The sequence below is a fragment of the Bidens hawaiensis genome, unplaced genomic scaffold (genome assembly GCF_021521415.1).
Source record: "Bidens hawaiensis isolate Kalapana, Puna unplaced genomic scaffold, B.hawaiensis_p1.1 tig00005770_1, whole genome shotgun sequence".
NCBI classification, from domain to species: Eukaryota; Viridiplantae; Streptophyta; class Magnoliopsida; order Asterales; family Asteraceae; genus Bidens; species Bidens hawaiensis.
Window position 1 is genome coordinate 342,403 of NW_027491378.1, and position 16,105 is coordinate 358,507.

General features: G+C 35.5%; 1 protein-coding gene and 1 pseudogene across 2 annotated transcripts in view; both read left to right on the forward strand.

Annotated features, from left to right (window-relative positions):
* The window catches only part of LOC143630566 (ubiquitin-conjugating enzyme E2 2-like), a 206,936-nt gene that overhangs the window by 128,360 nt on the left and 62,471 nt on the right, over positions 1–16,105 (forward strand). The gene's annotated exons all lie outside the window — the stretch shown is intronic.
* On the forward strand, positions 825–13,065 carry LOC143630602 (inositol hexakisphosphate and diphosphoinositol-pentakisphosphate kinase VIP2-like; annotated as a pseudogene). The gene is made up of 30 exons (XR_013153202.1): positions 825–905; positions 1,067–1,126; positions 1,436–1,482; positions 2,014–2,097; positions 2,672–2,735; positions 5,411–5,564; positions 5,818–5,888; positions 6,315–6,419; positions 7,004–7,096; positions 7,329–7,403; positions 7,786–7,871; positions 7,983–8,176; positions 8,264–8,363; positions 8,451–8,521; positions 9,031–9,112; positions 9,354–9,506; positions 9,680–9,722; positions 9,932–10,014; positions 10,172–10,234; positions 10,322–10,396; positions 10,550–10,675; positions 10,852–11,093; positions 11,176–11,220; positions 11,303–11,369; positions 11,472–11,543; positions 11,671–11,924; positions 12,042–12,099; positions 12,163–12,330; positions 12,406–12,480; positions 12,551–13,065. The product of XR_013153202.1 is annotated as an inositol hexakisphosphate and diphosphoinositol-pentakisphosphate kinase VIP2-like (transcript).

A 16,105-nucleotide genomic window follows, 5' to 3' on the forward strand; every position in this document is an offset into this window, starting at 1 on the left:
AACTAACCAACTTTCAAAATGTTTACCATAAAACTCGTCAAATCTATCACCTTCAACCAATTAGATTTTATCAGATGTCCATAAAATCTTATTGGAAAAAAAAGTTGTTGCCAAAATAATCTCTTCGGATGCTTAAATAGTCCCGTCGGCTACGCTAATGCTTAAAAAAACTACTGGCCTGACGGTTTTATGATGCGTAACATAATTTGGTTGGTTAAAAACTCCACCGAGTAGCGATTAAAAAGTGACCAGGTTTAACGAGTTTTAGAGTGGACATTTTAAAATTGATTGATCAAATGGACGTTTTATCGACATTGACCGGTAAAATATATATATATTTTTTTCATTTGCTGTTATTTATTGTATGATTGTGAGTATTTTAGCAAAAAGAAAGTGATGTAAAAAGTATTTGTCCTTTTTCTCCTGGAGCAGGTATATATGTGTGTGTATTCCAGAATCACCCCTTATCTCTCCTATACAAATACAAAATAATAATAAAATCTATATATTTGTTTTGTTTTTGACGGATATTCTTCTAATACGCCAACACTTTTACTTAATTTGGTATTGCCGTAGTAATCAATCTTTGTTTCACTTCTCTCCCGTGATCACCATCTAAAAGATCCGATTTCTTTCACCCGAGATTCTCGTATTTCTGGTACGATTCTCCTCCTCAATATCTGTGTATCCACACTCATACCGTATATTTATACACGTATTATTGTATCTATGGATTGACGTATGTATTAATTTGTGCAGCTGAGTTCATTTCAATCAGTTTAAAAAGCTAAACCTAACCTACCTGCATTCATTCGAAGAGAGAGATGGCGAGTAATAATAATAATAATAATAATGGCGTGGCGAGGAAGAAAGTGATAGTCGGAGTTTGTGTTATGGAAAAGAAGGTGAAATGCGGCCCCGAGGTTCTGTTTCTTTTTAGTTGTTATCTGATGGACGATATTGAGATCGTTGCTAGTAAAACTTACCGTATTCGCCTTTATTAATTGAATTAGTTTATCTATTATTGAATTGACGATGATTTGTTTACGTTTATTAATTGAATTAGGTTTTCTCTGCTCCGATGGGGCAAATACTGGAGAGGCTGCAAGCGTTTGGTGAATTTGAGGTATTACTGATTAGCTACCTATTCGCTACTCGTAAGAGCTGTGTTTGTTAATTGATTCGGACATTCGCTTACGCTTTTGGCTGAAATACAAGTGAGATTCGGATATTCTCAACTTGTAAAGTAGCAAGTGGCTATCAGATTCTGTTAAAAAAGTTAGTGATTAGACATTTAGACATCGCATATATTATTTGTGGTGGTGTTGTTGTCATGCAAGTAACTTATAAGTGATATGAATTGTTGAGAGTGTGAATTTATAATCTAATAGCTTGATGATGATAAAATTGATGTGTTGCATAATTAATTGTGTAGATAATCTATTTTGGGGACAAGGTTATCCTGGAAGAACCTATAGAGAGGTATATTTATATCTTATTGTTATTAGTGTGAGAAAATAATCACTTCAGTCGTTATTTCTGATCAGTTTTAGTGTTGATTATTTGTGTCTTACTGAATAAAATTTCTACTTATTTTTGGCTAAAGTATCAATTACACTAATTATATAGTGTAGCTATAGTTTATTTATAACTAAAAAGATTCTAATTGACTTTGCTGTTCGAAACTAATGGAATTGATATCTTCCCTTCGTTAATGAGAAAACTGCTTTCCAGTAAAATAATTGCTCTTAATTTTAAACATAGAGGACAGTAGTATGATGTCAAATGGCAACTAACAAGTCAATACATATACCTTTGACTTTGACTTTGGTAGTATATGCTGTATACTGTTGCTAAACTAGTGGCTGTCACTATTGCTTTTTATTTGCAAGCATATATGCCAACAAGTATAAGTTTTCTCAAAAGCTCTTTATGAAAAAAAAGGTATTATTAAGATGCTTCTCTCTTACTCGCTCTCGCTTATCGATTGTAGCCTTGACTTTGCTATTTCAGGTGGCCAATATGTGATTGTTTGATTGCTTTCCATTCCTCTGGATATCCCCTTGAAAAAGCTGAAGCATATGCTGCATTAAGGAAGTATGTGTCTTTTTGCTTTAATGTTTTTGAAATTATTCTTTTCTTGTCAGCGTGTATAATAAGAGCTGTCTTCTTAGGCATCCTAATTTGTTTTGGATCCTGCATATTTAGAACATTGTCATGGTATGATTACTCATTAGCAAGCTTTAGTATATTGTGCTGGTCCTGTTGGATTATTAAACATTATGTTCTGCAGAGATACATGTAAACCACTCAGCATTCAGTTCATACTTTAGGATTTTTTTTTCTGGCATTACTGATAGTCGTAGAGATGATAATCATATTTGGAGTGTCTACTTAATTATTTGGTCTGAAAACTCCTATTAACTTTTAATTTTTCATGAAAATTGACTTTAGAATAGTTCTGATTGACTGATTGTTGAAAACTAGGATATGGTTCTTTCTAGAAACAACCATTATTTTCCTCTCCAAAATTGATGTTGTAACTTTTATTTCCCCTTATTTTAATCAAGTTAGTTAGTTGTCTATTTGATTATATACTAATGTATTAATTCTAGTCTTACAAAAAATTTTCCTTACTCAAATTACCTTTATTTGTTCTTTCTTTCTTCAGGCCTTTCCTTATAAACGAACTGGAACCTCAGCACCTTCTTCATGACCGAAGGAAAGTGTATGAGGTATGGTGCTTACTCGCCTTTTATAATCCCTGTATTCCAAGAAAGCACATGTACGTATACCATATTTCTGTTGACCTGAAACTGAGAAATGTTGACTAGTTTCACTTCATCATTCTTCTTATAGCCTTTACCTGGTAAAAGCCTTGATGGATAGTGGCCAATTAAGAAACCCATATTTTTAAACAAATAAAACAAATTGGAAATGGGTATATGGATAATTCAAGAAGTGAAGAAATTTAACCTCTTTCTCGTTTGGTAGTGGCTAATAAAAGCTGACTTTATTTGTAAGTTGTTCATAATTTATCTTAATGCATGTACTATAAGTGGAAAAAAAATAAGCAATTTATGCATAGCTTTCATCTATGCTTTACATCTAGAAGGTGATCGAATAACAGGATTTTATTTTATTGTTCAATCAATCAATCAATCATGCCCAATAAAATCCCACCGACAGCAAAGCTATAGTAGGGTCTGGGGAGGGTGGGATGTAGGCACACCGTACCTCTATCCAAAGGAATAGAGAGGTGGCTTCCAGAGAGACCCTCGGCTCTAAGTACATGTGAATGAAGCAAAATAAAGGAAATCAAAGTTTAGCAGTTATATAAAAACTACTACTAATTATAATAATATTAATAATAAGATCACAGTTTAACAGCTATATAAAAGCTAATAATAATTATAATAATAATAATAATAATAATAATAATAATATATGTAAGGGAAATACCATTATGGTATGTGACCTAAATAAGTTAAGTCTAAGCCCTAAGGTATTCAATTCTCTCTAAAAATCCTTAACTTTAATTCTACTTCTCCACGAATTCCTATCCTCAACCATGTCCTCGGAGAGGTTTAGGTCTATCAAATCATGCCTAATCCTCTCATCCCAAGTCAATTTCGGTCGTCCTCTACCCCTCCTCCCCTCTATAGTAATGTTTTCTACAGATCTAACCGGATTCGTCGTCTGTCTTCTCTTTACATGTCCAAACCATCTCAATCTCCACTCTCTTATCTTGTCTGCTATGTTCGCCACCCCTAATCTCTCGCGAAACACACCGTTTCTTATTCGGTCTAGCCTTGTGCACCCACACATCCAACGTAGCATTCTCATTTCTGCTACCTCCATCTTCCGCACTTGTGCCTTCTTGATGGCCCAACAATCTGTTCCATATAGCATTGCAGGTCTAACTGCCACCCTATAGAATTTTCCCTTTAGTTTAGTCGGGAAACTCTTGTCGCACAATATACCTGTGGCTGCTTTCCATCTACACCATCCTACCTGAACTCGGTGGGTCACATCACTGTCTAATTCCCCATCGCTCTGTACAAATGATCCTAAATACTTGAACTTCGTTACCTGCGGGACCACCTGCCCTTCAATTGTGATCTGTGCGTCTTCATTGTCGTTTATCCCACCAAAATCACAGTGGAGGTACTCCGTCTTAGATCGGCTAATCTTTAAACCTTTTGTCTCTAAGGTTGTTCGCCACTCCTCAAGCCTCATGTTTAGATCTTGTTTTTTCTCAGCAAGTAACACAATATCGTCTGCGAACATCATGCACCACGGGAGTCCCCTGAATTGACTTTGACAACTCATCCAAGACTACTGCAAAAAGAAACGGGCTCAACGCTGACCCCTGGTGAAGACCTACCTCTACAGGAAAGAAATCTATCCCCCACTGGCGCACGGACACTTGTTTCACTCCTGGTATACATATCCATAATTATCTCTATGTATTTCCTGGGCACTCTTCTACCCTCCAAGCACTCCCAGAGCACCTGTCGTGGCACACTGTCGTAGGCCTTTTCTAGGTCAATAAACACCATATGTAGATCACGCTTCTTCTCCCTATACTTTTCCATTAATCTTCTTATAAGGTGTATTGCCTCTGTGGTGGAACGCCCCGGCATGAAGCCAAATTGGTTGACCGTAACCTGAGTTTCTCGTCTAAGTCTAACCTCAATCACTCTTTCCCATAGCTTCATGGTATGACTTAGTAGTTTGATTCCTCGGTAGTTACCACAACATTGGGCGTCTCCTTTGTTCTTATAGATAGGAACTACAACGCTGCTCCTCCACTGGTCTGGCATCTTACCTGATTTGAGAATACTATTGAACAGAGTAGTTAACCACATGACTCCTTCCTCCCCCAGACACTTCCACACCTCGATGGGTATGTTGTCTGGGCCAACCGCTTTAGACCTTCCCATCCTCCTAAGTGCATCCTTCACCTCTTCTCGTGTGATCCGTCGGCAGTAGCAGTTATTCGATTGTTGTCGTTGAAAGTTTGTGTTGTCATATTCTTCTTGGTAAGCTCTCCCATTGTTAAAAAGATTGTGGAAGTAGGTTTGCCATTTTATTTTATTGTTATAACAGGATTTTATTTTATTGTTATAATAATAATAATTTATTTATTTATTTATTTTTTTTGGGGGGGGGGGTTGTGATACTGCTGTTATACCTTTAGCTACCCAATACTCAGTTCCATTTCCATACTAACAAGTTAGCACTTGTAACTATACATCGTCAATGCTTGAAATTTGACATACTTGTAATTTGCTATTTTCTCTACTAGAACGTTAAGTGTGTGAGTTACTTTTTATTCTTACACTACTACTAAAAGTGATTATTACTTTCTTGTTTTTCTTTAATTTTTCCCTGTTGAAAAATTAAGTGCCTTGAAGCATGTGGAATCCCAGTACCAAGATATGCTTTTGTAAATAGGGACAAACCATATGAAGATTTGGAATATTTTATTGAGGAAGAAGATTTTGTTGAGATACACGGGCAGCGATTTTGGAAGCCTTTTGTGGAGAAACCTGTTCATGGTAAGCATCTGCCACAATTCTTATGATATACTTTATTTAAACTACCCATCCTGCCTTTTCTATTCTTTTCATATGTGCCTCGACCTTGATATATGGCTCTAATCTTTTTAAGCTCTAATTTCTTTTTTATAAACCGCTAGTTCACACTTCTAGAACTTCCCTGTTTGCGAGTATTGTGCTACTTATGTAAGCTTTTGTTTTACATTGTCCGTACCTAAGTGCTGATTTTTTATCTGCTTTCCTTTCTTTGAAGGTGATGATCACAGAATAATGATATATTATCCCAGCTCAGCAGGGGGTGGCATGAAAGAATTGTTTCGAAAGGTGAGCTTTCTAACTTAATATTTCTATGGAAGTTTGAACTAGGGAAACTCATAAACTAAGTGACAAAATTTTGTTTGCTGAATAACATGTGGAAACAATCTTATATTCATGTTCTACTCTTTAAGCTTGAAACATAAATTAAGTGGTCTTTGAAGCTGAATATCTAGATAATTTGATTTGCCATGTTTTCCATGGGACAAATCAGTTAGGTTTCAATTGTTTGATTTTAAATGTGCCAAATATATTTTATAGGCTGTTCAAATAGCAGTAGGTCTTTGAATCCCTTGGTGTAACTTTTAATATTAGATCTCGAGTCACTTGCATAGGCTTGTTGTTTTACTCTCTCCATATGAAACGATGCATATGTAACAGTAAATCATGTTTTTCATGATTAATATGTGTGTTTTGTATTTACTTTTCTTTCAGGTTGGTAACAGATCAAGTGAGTTTCATCCAGAGCTCAGAAGAGTGAGACGTGAAGGCTCTTATATATACGAGGAATTTATGCCAACTGGAGGAACTGATGTTAAGGTAACAGTACTTACTAATGTATTCCCTAATATATGGGAAGTTAAGAATTTCAATTATGTTGGTCAAAGTACCTACTAATGTATAATTCATGGTACTTGTGACTGATTGATAATGCATAGGTTTTTATATCCTAGTGCGATATAACTTTAATGATCTGCTATGGTGCTACTTTTTTCCTTTCACAAATCACAAGTAACCAGAATTTGTGATCTGCTACTTTTTGCGGTGTTGTTCTTCTGTATGCATGTTGTCTAAAGTCTAAACATATAAAGAATAATATTGTCAACTAATGAGTTCTATATTACTATTGACAGCTTGCTTCTTTTTTTGTGTGGGTGTTGGGACTTGGAAAAAGTTTTCCAACCAGGTTATGAATTTTGATTAATAAAAACTTGAAAGGATGCACTAGATTAACAAGTGTTCTTTTTTTTTTTTTTTTTTTTGCTGTAAATTTATTTATTTTTTGATTTGGTTCTCTGTGGTTGGGTGGCAAGGACATAGGTTTCAATGCAGTTTTTTTCTTGGCACATAGTCGATATGTATTTGTGTAAAACCTTTGTTACTGGTTACTGTTTATGCTGTAGGTGTATACAGTTGGTGCAGAGTATGCACACGCAGAGGCAAGAAAGTCCCCAGTTGTTGATGGTGTAGTAATGAGAAATCCAGATGGCAAAGAAGTAAGTGATACATAAATCATATTGCTTGAACAGTTGTCAATGAACCATTTATTTGGGCTTGTATCAAGACTCAAGTACGAAGGGACAGATTAACTTCTGGAATTTGTGTGTTTGTTACAACACATGCGATTCACTTCTACTACTTTTTTTTTTACCTTTTTCTCAATTTCATAGAAAATAGATGTGCTTATCAGAGGGCTTAATAGTTATCTGAATTTGTTATCTTTAACAGGTCAGGTATCCGGTGCTTCTTACTCCAACTGAGAAGCAAATGGCAAGAGAAGTTTGCATTGCGTTTAGGCAAGGGGTATGCTATATTATTCTAGCTTAGAGAAGTTTGCGTTGACTTGTCTCATGATACTTTTATGCATTTACGTTGACAAATATTATATATATGCCCAAAATCTGTTTCTCTGCGTGTATTGTGATCACTTTTTAGAAATATATGGTGAACTTAGAGAAGTTTGTGTTTAATGTTTATCACCATGCTTGCCACCAAATGCACCAGTCTTTCCTTTTAAGGAAATATGATCTGATAACGAGGTGAGAGAATGTACATGTTTTTTCTAGATATGGTGGGTGTGGTGGCAACTTTGATGGTGCTTATAGATTTGCAACATTTAGGACCTTTGTGTCCATTTACCAACTTGGTTATTGTTTAATGATCTGGCATACTCATGTTTCTACAGGTGTGTGGGTTTGATCTCTTGTGCTGTGAAGGCCGTTCATATGTTTGTGATGTGAACGGCTGGAGCTTTGTCAAAAACTCCTACAAGTAATAAGCACTGATTACTCTTTACCTGTTACCTGTTGATTCTCTTGGCTAAATAACTATATATGTTCCCTTTATTGTTGTCTTGCTAATTCCATGTGCACATAACTACAGATATTATGATGATGCTGCTTGTGTGTTGAGAAAGATGTTCCTAGATGCAAAAGCTCCCCATCTTTCAACAACAATTCCACCAGTTTTCATTCACCAGCTCAGCTATGTGAGGGGGGGCTAACACGTCAGGGAAGTGGGATCGGCTCATTTGGACAGTCTGAGGAGCTACGTTGTGTGATAGCTATAATTCGTCAGTAAGATACATATATCCTTGCTTTTCTTTTCTATGTTTTGTGAGCACTTTTGTTTAATTTTATATACACTAATGTTTTGTTGGACAGTGGTGATAGAACTGCAAAGCAAAAGGTAAAGTTGAAGGTCACTGAGGAAAAGTTACTGAATTTAATGCTCAAGTACAATGGGGGAAGGCCTAGAGCTGAGGTGATTTTGATATGAACACTCTTACTATCCATTTGTTCCTAGTTAATCCCTGGCTTATCTTTTAGTTGACAACTAATTTTCTTGCAGACAAAACTCAAGAGTGCAGTCCAATTGCAAGACTTGTTAGATGCTACACGGCTATTAGTACCTCGTACTAGGTAATTCTGACTTGTAAACCACTTACTGTAACTGCTTTAATTATTATAAATCACCTTCCTTTGGAAAATTTGAAGATGGGTATATTAGTTCCATATTTCTGGAAGTTCTTTCTTACTGACATGCGAATTTACCTTACTAAAGTGAGGGGGCCGCAGAATTATTTTGTACTGGTAGTTTTGTCAAGTCTCTTGATATATTCATGTTATTAGTTACGAATTTTATTGTTATCACTTATTAGTATGAAAAGAGTAGGGATGAGCAAATGGTACCGCTACCTAACAAGGTACTTTCAGTACCAATTCGGTACCCACTTTTTGAGGTTTCAGGATCCGTACGGTGCTGGTATTTTACCCATTTTTTGCCTCAGTACAGGTACCGACAGGTACCCATTTTTGGCGATTTTCGGTATCGGAATTTTTAGTACCTAACTCGTAAATCACGGTTAGATTATGCTATTTGTTCTATTAGTGTGTAATATGTCTAATTGGAATATTTTTGTTTTTGACAGACTTGGTCCTGGAAGTGATAGTGAAGCAGAAGACATTGAACATGCAGAAAAGCTTCGTCAAGTTAAAGCAGTTCTTGAAGAGGTTTGAATTCAAATTTGTCGTTATTACTGCAATTCAGCAATTCTATATTTATTATCTGCTTCATATCTTCATTAATCAGGTAGAGAAGCTTTATAGTTGTTTTACCTGATCATTTTTTCTAAATTATGTGAAGAGTTTTCTTGAAATCGATATATTATTCAACGACAACATTAAATGTATTAGAGCTCTATATCTGAACTTGATAGGTAAATGACTAGGTAAATGACTGCTATATTTTCAGGGTGGTCATTTCTCTGGTATTTATCGGAAGGTTCAACTTAAACCACTTAAGTGGGTTAAAGTTGAGGAAGGTGATACTGAAGAAGAACGGCCCATTGAGGCCCTCATGGTTCTGAAATATGGAGGTGTTCTTACACATGCTGGGAGGAAACAGGTCTACCATAATATTTTCAATTCCCTACATCACACACAACGATAATGTGGTTTGATTAAGTTCTCAAGCACATTTGTAACTATGGTTGAGGGAAGTGATACAAATAAATTATCGTCTTTAAACAACACAGGCTTTTAATATACATGTGCTGCCTTTTTGTTTCTCTTTGATAGGCTGAAGAACTTGGCAGATATTTCCGCAACAATATGTATCCAGGTGAATATCCTATTCACTTTCTAGTGCAATCTTTTCCCCTTTCAAGTGGTACATGTTGAAGACATACTAAAGGATTTTTTATTCATATAAAAATTTGATTTAATAATTTTTAAAATTAGGACTAGTACATATTTAGCATGTCAAGAAGCTATGCGTTTACTTATTTACATGTTTATTAGGTATATGAGAATAATACACGCTTATTTCAGGTGAAGGTACTGGACTGCTTCGTCTCCATAGTACATACAGACATGACCTTAAGATTTACAGCTCTGATGAGGGCCGTGTACAGGTGCCAAACTTTAATTTAAATTATTTTTTGTTCGTGTCATTGTTTGCACACTTGTCCTACCATTTTCCTGCCTTGCTTTAAACTTCTGCTTATTTACCACCGTTACTTTCTTTTGACAACTTAACAAACCAGTTTGTGGGTTAAATTCTCTCAACAGATGTCAGCTGCTGCATTTGCCAAGGGACTGTTAGACCTGGAAGGACAATTAACACCAATATTGGTTTGTTGTCTTCTATATTTTATTTAACAGTTTGATGATGCAACTTTACCTTAGGCTATGACTGAAAAGAACACATTCTTTTTGAAGGTTTCACTTGTCAGCAAGGACTCTTCAATGTTGGACGGACTCGATAATGCAAGTATTGAGATGGAAGAAGCTAAGGTTACTTGCATTCTATCTGTTGAGTTTAACTTTGTAACATAAAGTTGCAAATTTTAATATGAAAGTCATCTTAGATATGAAGATATGCACAAATAATTAGTTATTATATATTCCTTATCTTTATATAAATTTGAAAATTTTCTACTATTATAGGCTAGATTGAACGAGCTGATAACATCTGGAGTTAAGGCGGTGCAGGCAAATGGATCATCTAAACAACCCTGGATGGTTGATGGGGCTGGACTTCCACTGAATGCTTCTGAGCTTCTTCCTACACTAGTATATATTCACTTTTTGCAGTATATATATTAACTGAACTTCGTCAGAAAAGAATGTTTTATACTGGGTTGATGCCATCTTTGCATTAGTTTCTATGTATTTTTATGATTTGTCACAAGCCAAAGAAGTAATATGATAGTTGGAGGATATTATCTAATTTGATCTGTATTTAATAGGTGAAACTGACTAAAAAAGTTACAGAACAAGTGAGATTACTAGCAAAAGATGAAGATGAGAAACTTGCTGTGACTGCCTCATATGATGTAATTCCACCATATGATCAAGCAAGAGCACTTGGTAAAACTAATATAGATGTAGACCGGATTGCTGCGGGATTACCTTGTGGGAGTGAAGGCTTTCTTTTAATGTATGCACGCTGGAGAAAACTGGAACGCGACTTGTATAATGAACGCAAAGAGTAAGCTTTTGCATACAACAAAAAGTTGCCTTCAAACTAATAGCCTGATTCATTAACATTTTGCTTCTGTCGCCTTTAACAGTAGATACGATATAACTCAAATTCCAGATGTATATGACTCGTGCAAGTAAGTAACTTTGCACATTCTCTTTTGGATGTTGAGTATAACTTCTTTCTATCAGTATTCTTACTTTTTCAACCTTGAACAGGTATGATCTTTTGCACAACGCACATCTAAATATAGATGGTCTGGACGAGCTCTTCAAAGTTGCTCAGGTATGTTTATGAGTAAAAAAATACTTATACTCTCCTGAAAAATGATTCTTTAATCTAAGTAAAATATTTATCAAACTTTCCTGAATTCTGTAATTGTTTCAGTTGCTTGCTGATGGTGTTATTCCAAATGAGTATGGCATCAATCCCATGCAGAAATTGAAGATAGGCTCCAAGGTTAACTTGATACTCTTAACACTATCTTTTCATTTGTCTTTTAGTTTACTAAATTTTTTTGCCATAAACTTTTGTGGTGATATTGATATCTACATGTAATTGTGGGCCTTCCTTACCAACTTTATAGATTGCAAGACGCTTATTGGGTAAAATCTTAATCGATTTGAGGAATACACGTGAAGAAGCCATCAATGTTGCAGAACTAAAGAATCAATGCCAAACCTCAACAGCCTCAACCAAGAATGATAAAGAACATACAGATCATCAACCGAAATCTCTAATTAAGAATGAAGAATCAAGAAGAACTAGCTTCACAAGTGATAAGTCAATGGATCAGGATGAAGATGATGACAAGGAGATAAAATACCGCTTGGATCCAAAGTGAGCACATAATCCTTTCAATTTGATTTTAAATGCAAAAGGCATTGTTTAATCTTTCCACTTTCATTCCTTTCAATTTGATTTTAAATATTAATCTTTCCTCTTTCATTTGTCTAGATATGCCAATGTGAAAACACCCGACAGACACGTCCGGACCCGCCTTTACTTCACATCGGTAGGTAAAATTACCATCTTTCTTAATCTTGTTTTTTATTAACTTTTTTAAATATATTGACAGGAATCTCATATCCACTCATTGATGAACGTTCTTCGTTACTCTAATTTGGATGAATCTCTTCAAGGGGAAGCCAGCCTCATTTGTGACAATGCTCTGGAACGCCTTTTGAAAACAAAGGAACTCGATTACATGAGTTATATCGTTTTAAGGATGTTTGAAAATACCGAGGTTGGTCACTGGTGTACTTTTAAAAGTGGTTAAATAAGTTCACTTAAGTTTACTTATTGTATAAACCAATCGTAGGTAAAGTTGGAAGACCCAAAAAGGTTTCGTCTTGAGATGGCTTTTAGCCGCGGTGCAGATTTATCCCCCTTGGAGGTAATCCATTTCATAAATATATCTTATTTTCTTTCGCAAAAATAATTTATTGTTTTTAACTTTTTTATAGAAAACCGACACGGAGGCAGCTTCATTGCACCAGGAGCACACATTACCAATAATGGGTCCAGAACGGCTACAAGAAGTAGGGGCGTATTTGACATTAGATAAAATGGAGGAAATGGTCCGTCCATTTGCCATGCCCGCAGAAGACTTCCCCCCACCATCTATTCCACAAGGGTTCTCGGGTTACTTTAAAAGTGCAGGGGTTTTGGAGCGTTTGGTAAACCTTTGGCCCTTTCACAAACATGCAAATGGTAATAATGTCAATAAGAAACAAGTTGATTGAATTTTCTGAAAACAATGATGAGATTTTGGGTGAATTTTGGAACGGTCAACGAGCTTTATGTGAACAAAAGTTCTTGGCTTCTTTGACCCATGTTATAGCAAGGTAGTGGTTTATCGGATATCCCTTTCATACAAAATCATTAAGTTTTAAGACGATGGTTTTTGACGGACACCTGGGCAATGTATTTAGATGTTATTGTTTACATATAAATGTAATTTTGAGAAGTTTTCAAGTTATTGTCACTGCATATGCATGCATAAGTTAACGAGTCTTCTTTCCTGTTTGGATCAACTGCTCTTCCAAATTAACTTCGTCCTGTCGCTTGCTCTATTCTCCCTACTCTTCTCACAACACAATGGCTTAACTTTTAATTTTGGAGTTGATTATACAAAAATAGTGCTAGTCCATTTGATTTGGTAAAAGCTAACTTTATGGTTTTCAGTTTGTAATATTTTTGAGTTATAACACCAGGCTATGTTAAAAAAAAATCTGTTTAAATTTTTTATATGTAATAACTATTTGATCATTGTATTAAAATACATGGACTTTTATATAATTTACTTGAAAGTAGAATAGAAAGGAAAACAAAAACCTCAAACACTCCCTGACGAACCTATATCTTCTTCTTTCCTAGTTCAAACTGGGTGACCAGAGAATGCAACCAAGTGACCAACAAGCCAACCGCCATCCTTAGACTATCCACTATTGCAACCCAAACAACCCAATAATTTAATAAACAAACTAATTCCTCTCTCTTTCGTATACACAACCCAACCAAATCCAATTTTTCACTCACATTCATAACCCAACCTAACCTAATTTTTTTATTGAATAAAAATGCTTCGTTTTTTATAAAATTTATATCAAAATGTTCAACTTGTTTTATGAATAATACCGTATTGTTACATTTAAAAAAAAGATAAAAGTCATAATTTTCTTGAAAAACAAAATTATACATAAAAGTTTGGTTGCAAACTTAGGTTGCTGAGGTTGTAACCGGTTGTGGACACAAAAGAATTTTTAATTTTTTAATTGAAATATCTAAAATTTGTCTTTTTATGTCACCTTGCAAACGATTGTGATGAATGGTCATGGTAGTGGATAGTCTTATGCTCTATATTATATCATCACTAGGATATAGCCCGTGTAATACACGGGTGGTTAAAAAATACAACAAAAAAATTAAATTTAATAAAATGCATAAGAACATATCTTATGGATTCATAAAAGATATAAATAATGATAAATAAAATTTTATAATTCATAAATATCTCAAAGTTATATTTGTAACTTTGTTAGTGATTATATAAATGGTAATAGTATTAGTTGTCATCCCACCTTCACCACTCAATCTATGTTATACACTTATACTAATCATTAGGGCTATAAATGAACCGAACGAACACGAACAAGGCCGTGTTCATGTCCGTTCGATAAGAAAATAATGTGTTTACGAATGGTTCACAAACACTTACCAAACGAGATTTTATGTTCGTGTTCGTTCATTAAGGAAATTAATGTGTTCATGAACGGTTCACGAACACAAATAAAATCGGCAGAGCCTAGAGATTGAGATCGATGTATTCATCAATGTGAATAATGAAAGCCTGTAAATGAATCACATGAACACAAACATGGGCATGTTCGTGTTTGTTCATTTAACTTTAAAAGAACATAGACACTTAATTGAACAAATATTTATGTTCATGTTTGTTTATTTAAATAGGGACATTTGTGTTCGTTTGTTTAAAATCTAAACGAACATAACTGAACAAAAATAAACGAGCATACATGAACAAATGTAAATGAACACAAACAAGCATAAACAAACATAAACGAACTTAAATGAAAACACTTAAATGAACACAAGCTAACAAATATAAAACCTTAAAGCAAATGACATATCTATATAATATTTAATTATTTTCTATTAATACATAAACAACCGTAAATAAACAGACATAAACGAACGTTTATGAACATAAATGAACGAACGGAGCATGTGTTCATGTTAGTTCGTTTAATTAAACGAACACAAATAGTTCACTGAACATACGGTTCGTTTACAGGCCTACCAATCATTCATCATTCACTATTTTTCTAATATCTTTTATATACAGGTACTAGGTTTTAACTAGAGGTGTACAAAACTGGTTTTTTTTCAAACCAAGCCGGTTTGGGTTTTGCATGTTCAAAACCGGTTTGACCCAAACCGATTCGGTTTAGAAACCGGTTTAAGCATAGAACTAGTTAAACTAATCCAGATCGGTTCGTGTTTGATTGTGAAATAACCAAACCGCTATACGAACTGGCAGCTTTGTTCGGGTTGCCGGTTTTAGAAATCGAACCGGTCAGTTTCCGGTTAACTAGTTCTGGTTTTTTTTCACACCTCTAGGTTTTAACTTTTAGGCTTTCTAATTAAATGACATGCCCTCGGGCCAAAAAAGACGGAAGTCTCCTCATGAGACCCAAAGCAGATTCTAGCATGTGAGAATATAACATATATTATTTTTTAATACAATAAATTTCTACAAAACCACAAATAGAGAAGCCTCTAAATTTAGAAGTATACTAATACTACTAGTTTAACCCTGAAACAGGGGGCCTTTTATGCCGGCCCTAACCATCAACTTCATTATTAACTTTTTTTTTACTGTCCAAGATTTTATTTTATTTTATTTTTTGTTTTTAAAACAAGCGCAGGTGCTAGTAAACTGAAGAGGTAGGTCCCAGCAGAGCCCAGTTGGACCCGCAAGACTCACCTTGAAGAGGGACGTCTGCGCAAGGACCAACTGCTTCCGCAGGACCCACCATGCCCAGAGATGAATACCTTACGCGCAGTACGCCAGCTGTTCCCGCAATGAAAGCCTCCCAATGATGAAGTACCCCGCCTGGTCCCGCAGCTGCGGATACAAGCCATCAGGGAAGGCTACCCGCACTAATAGCAAGGCTACACGCACAAGGCACTAACTCTTGATACTTCAGTAATGTCACCTGAAGGAATGAGCAAGGTGGGAATACTCCAGCCCAAATGAGCCAGTCCGTATGCTTCTGGAAGATCTTTTGTACTATACCCGCCAAGGTATGGGCAAAATAGACAAGATCTGACCAAAACAGCCCTTGAACCAATCACAGGGTGACAGCTCACCGACAACAGTACGAGGAGCACCCTCTAGTACTAGTACTGTTTGTCACTATTAGCCGCTGCCTACTCACCAACCCTCACTGTGGGACGTGCGTAGCCTACAGTTGGTGGAACAGTGCATAGCCGGCAGT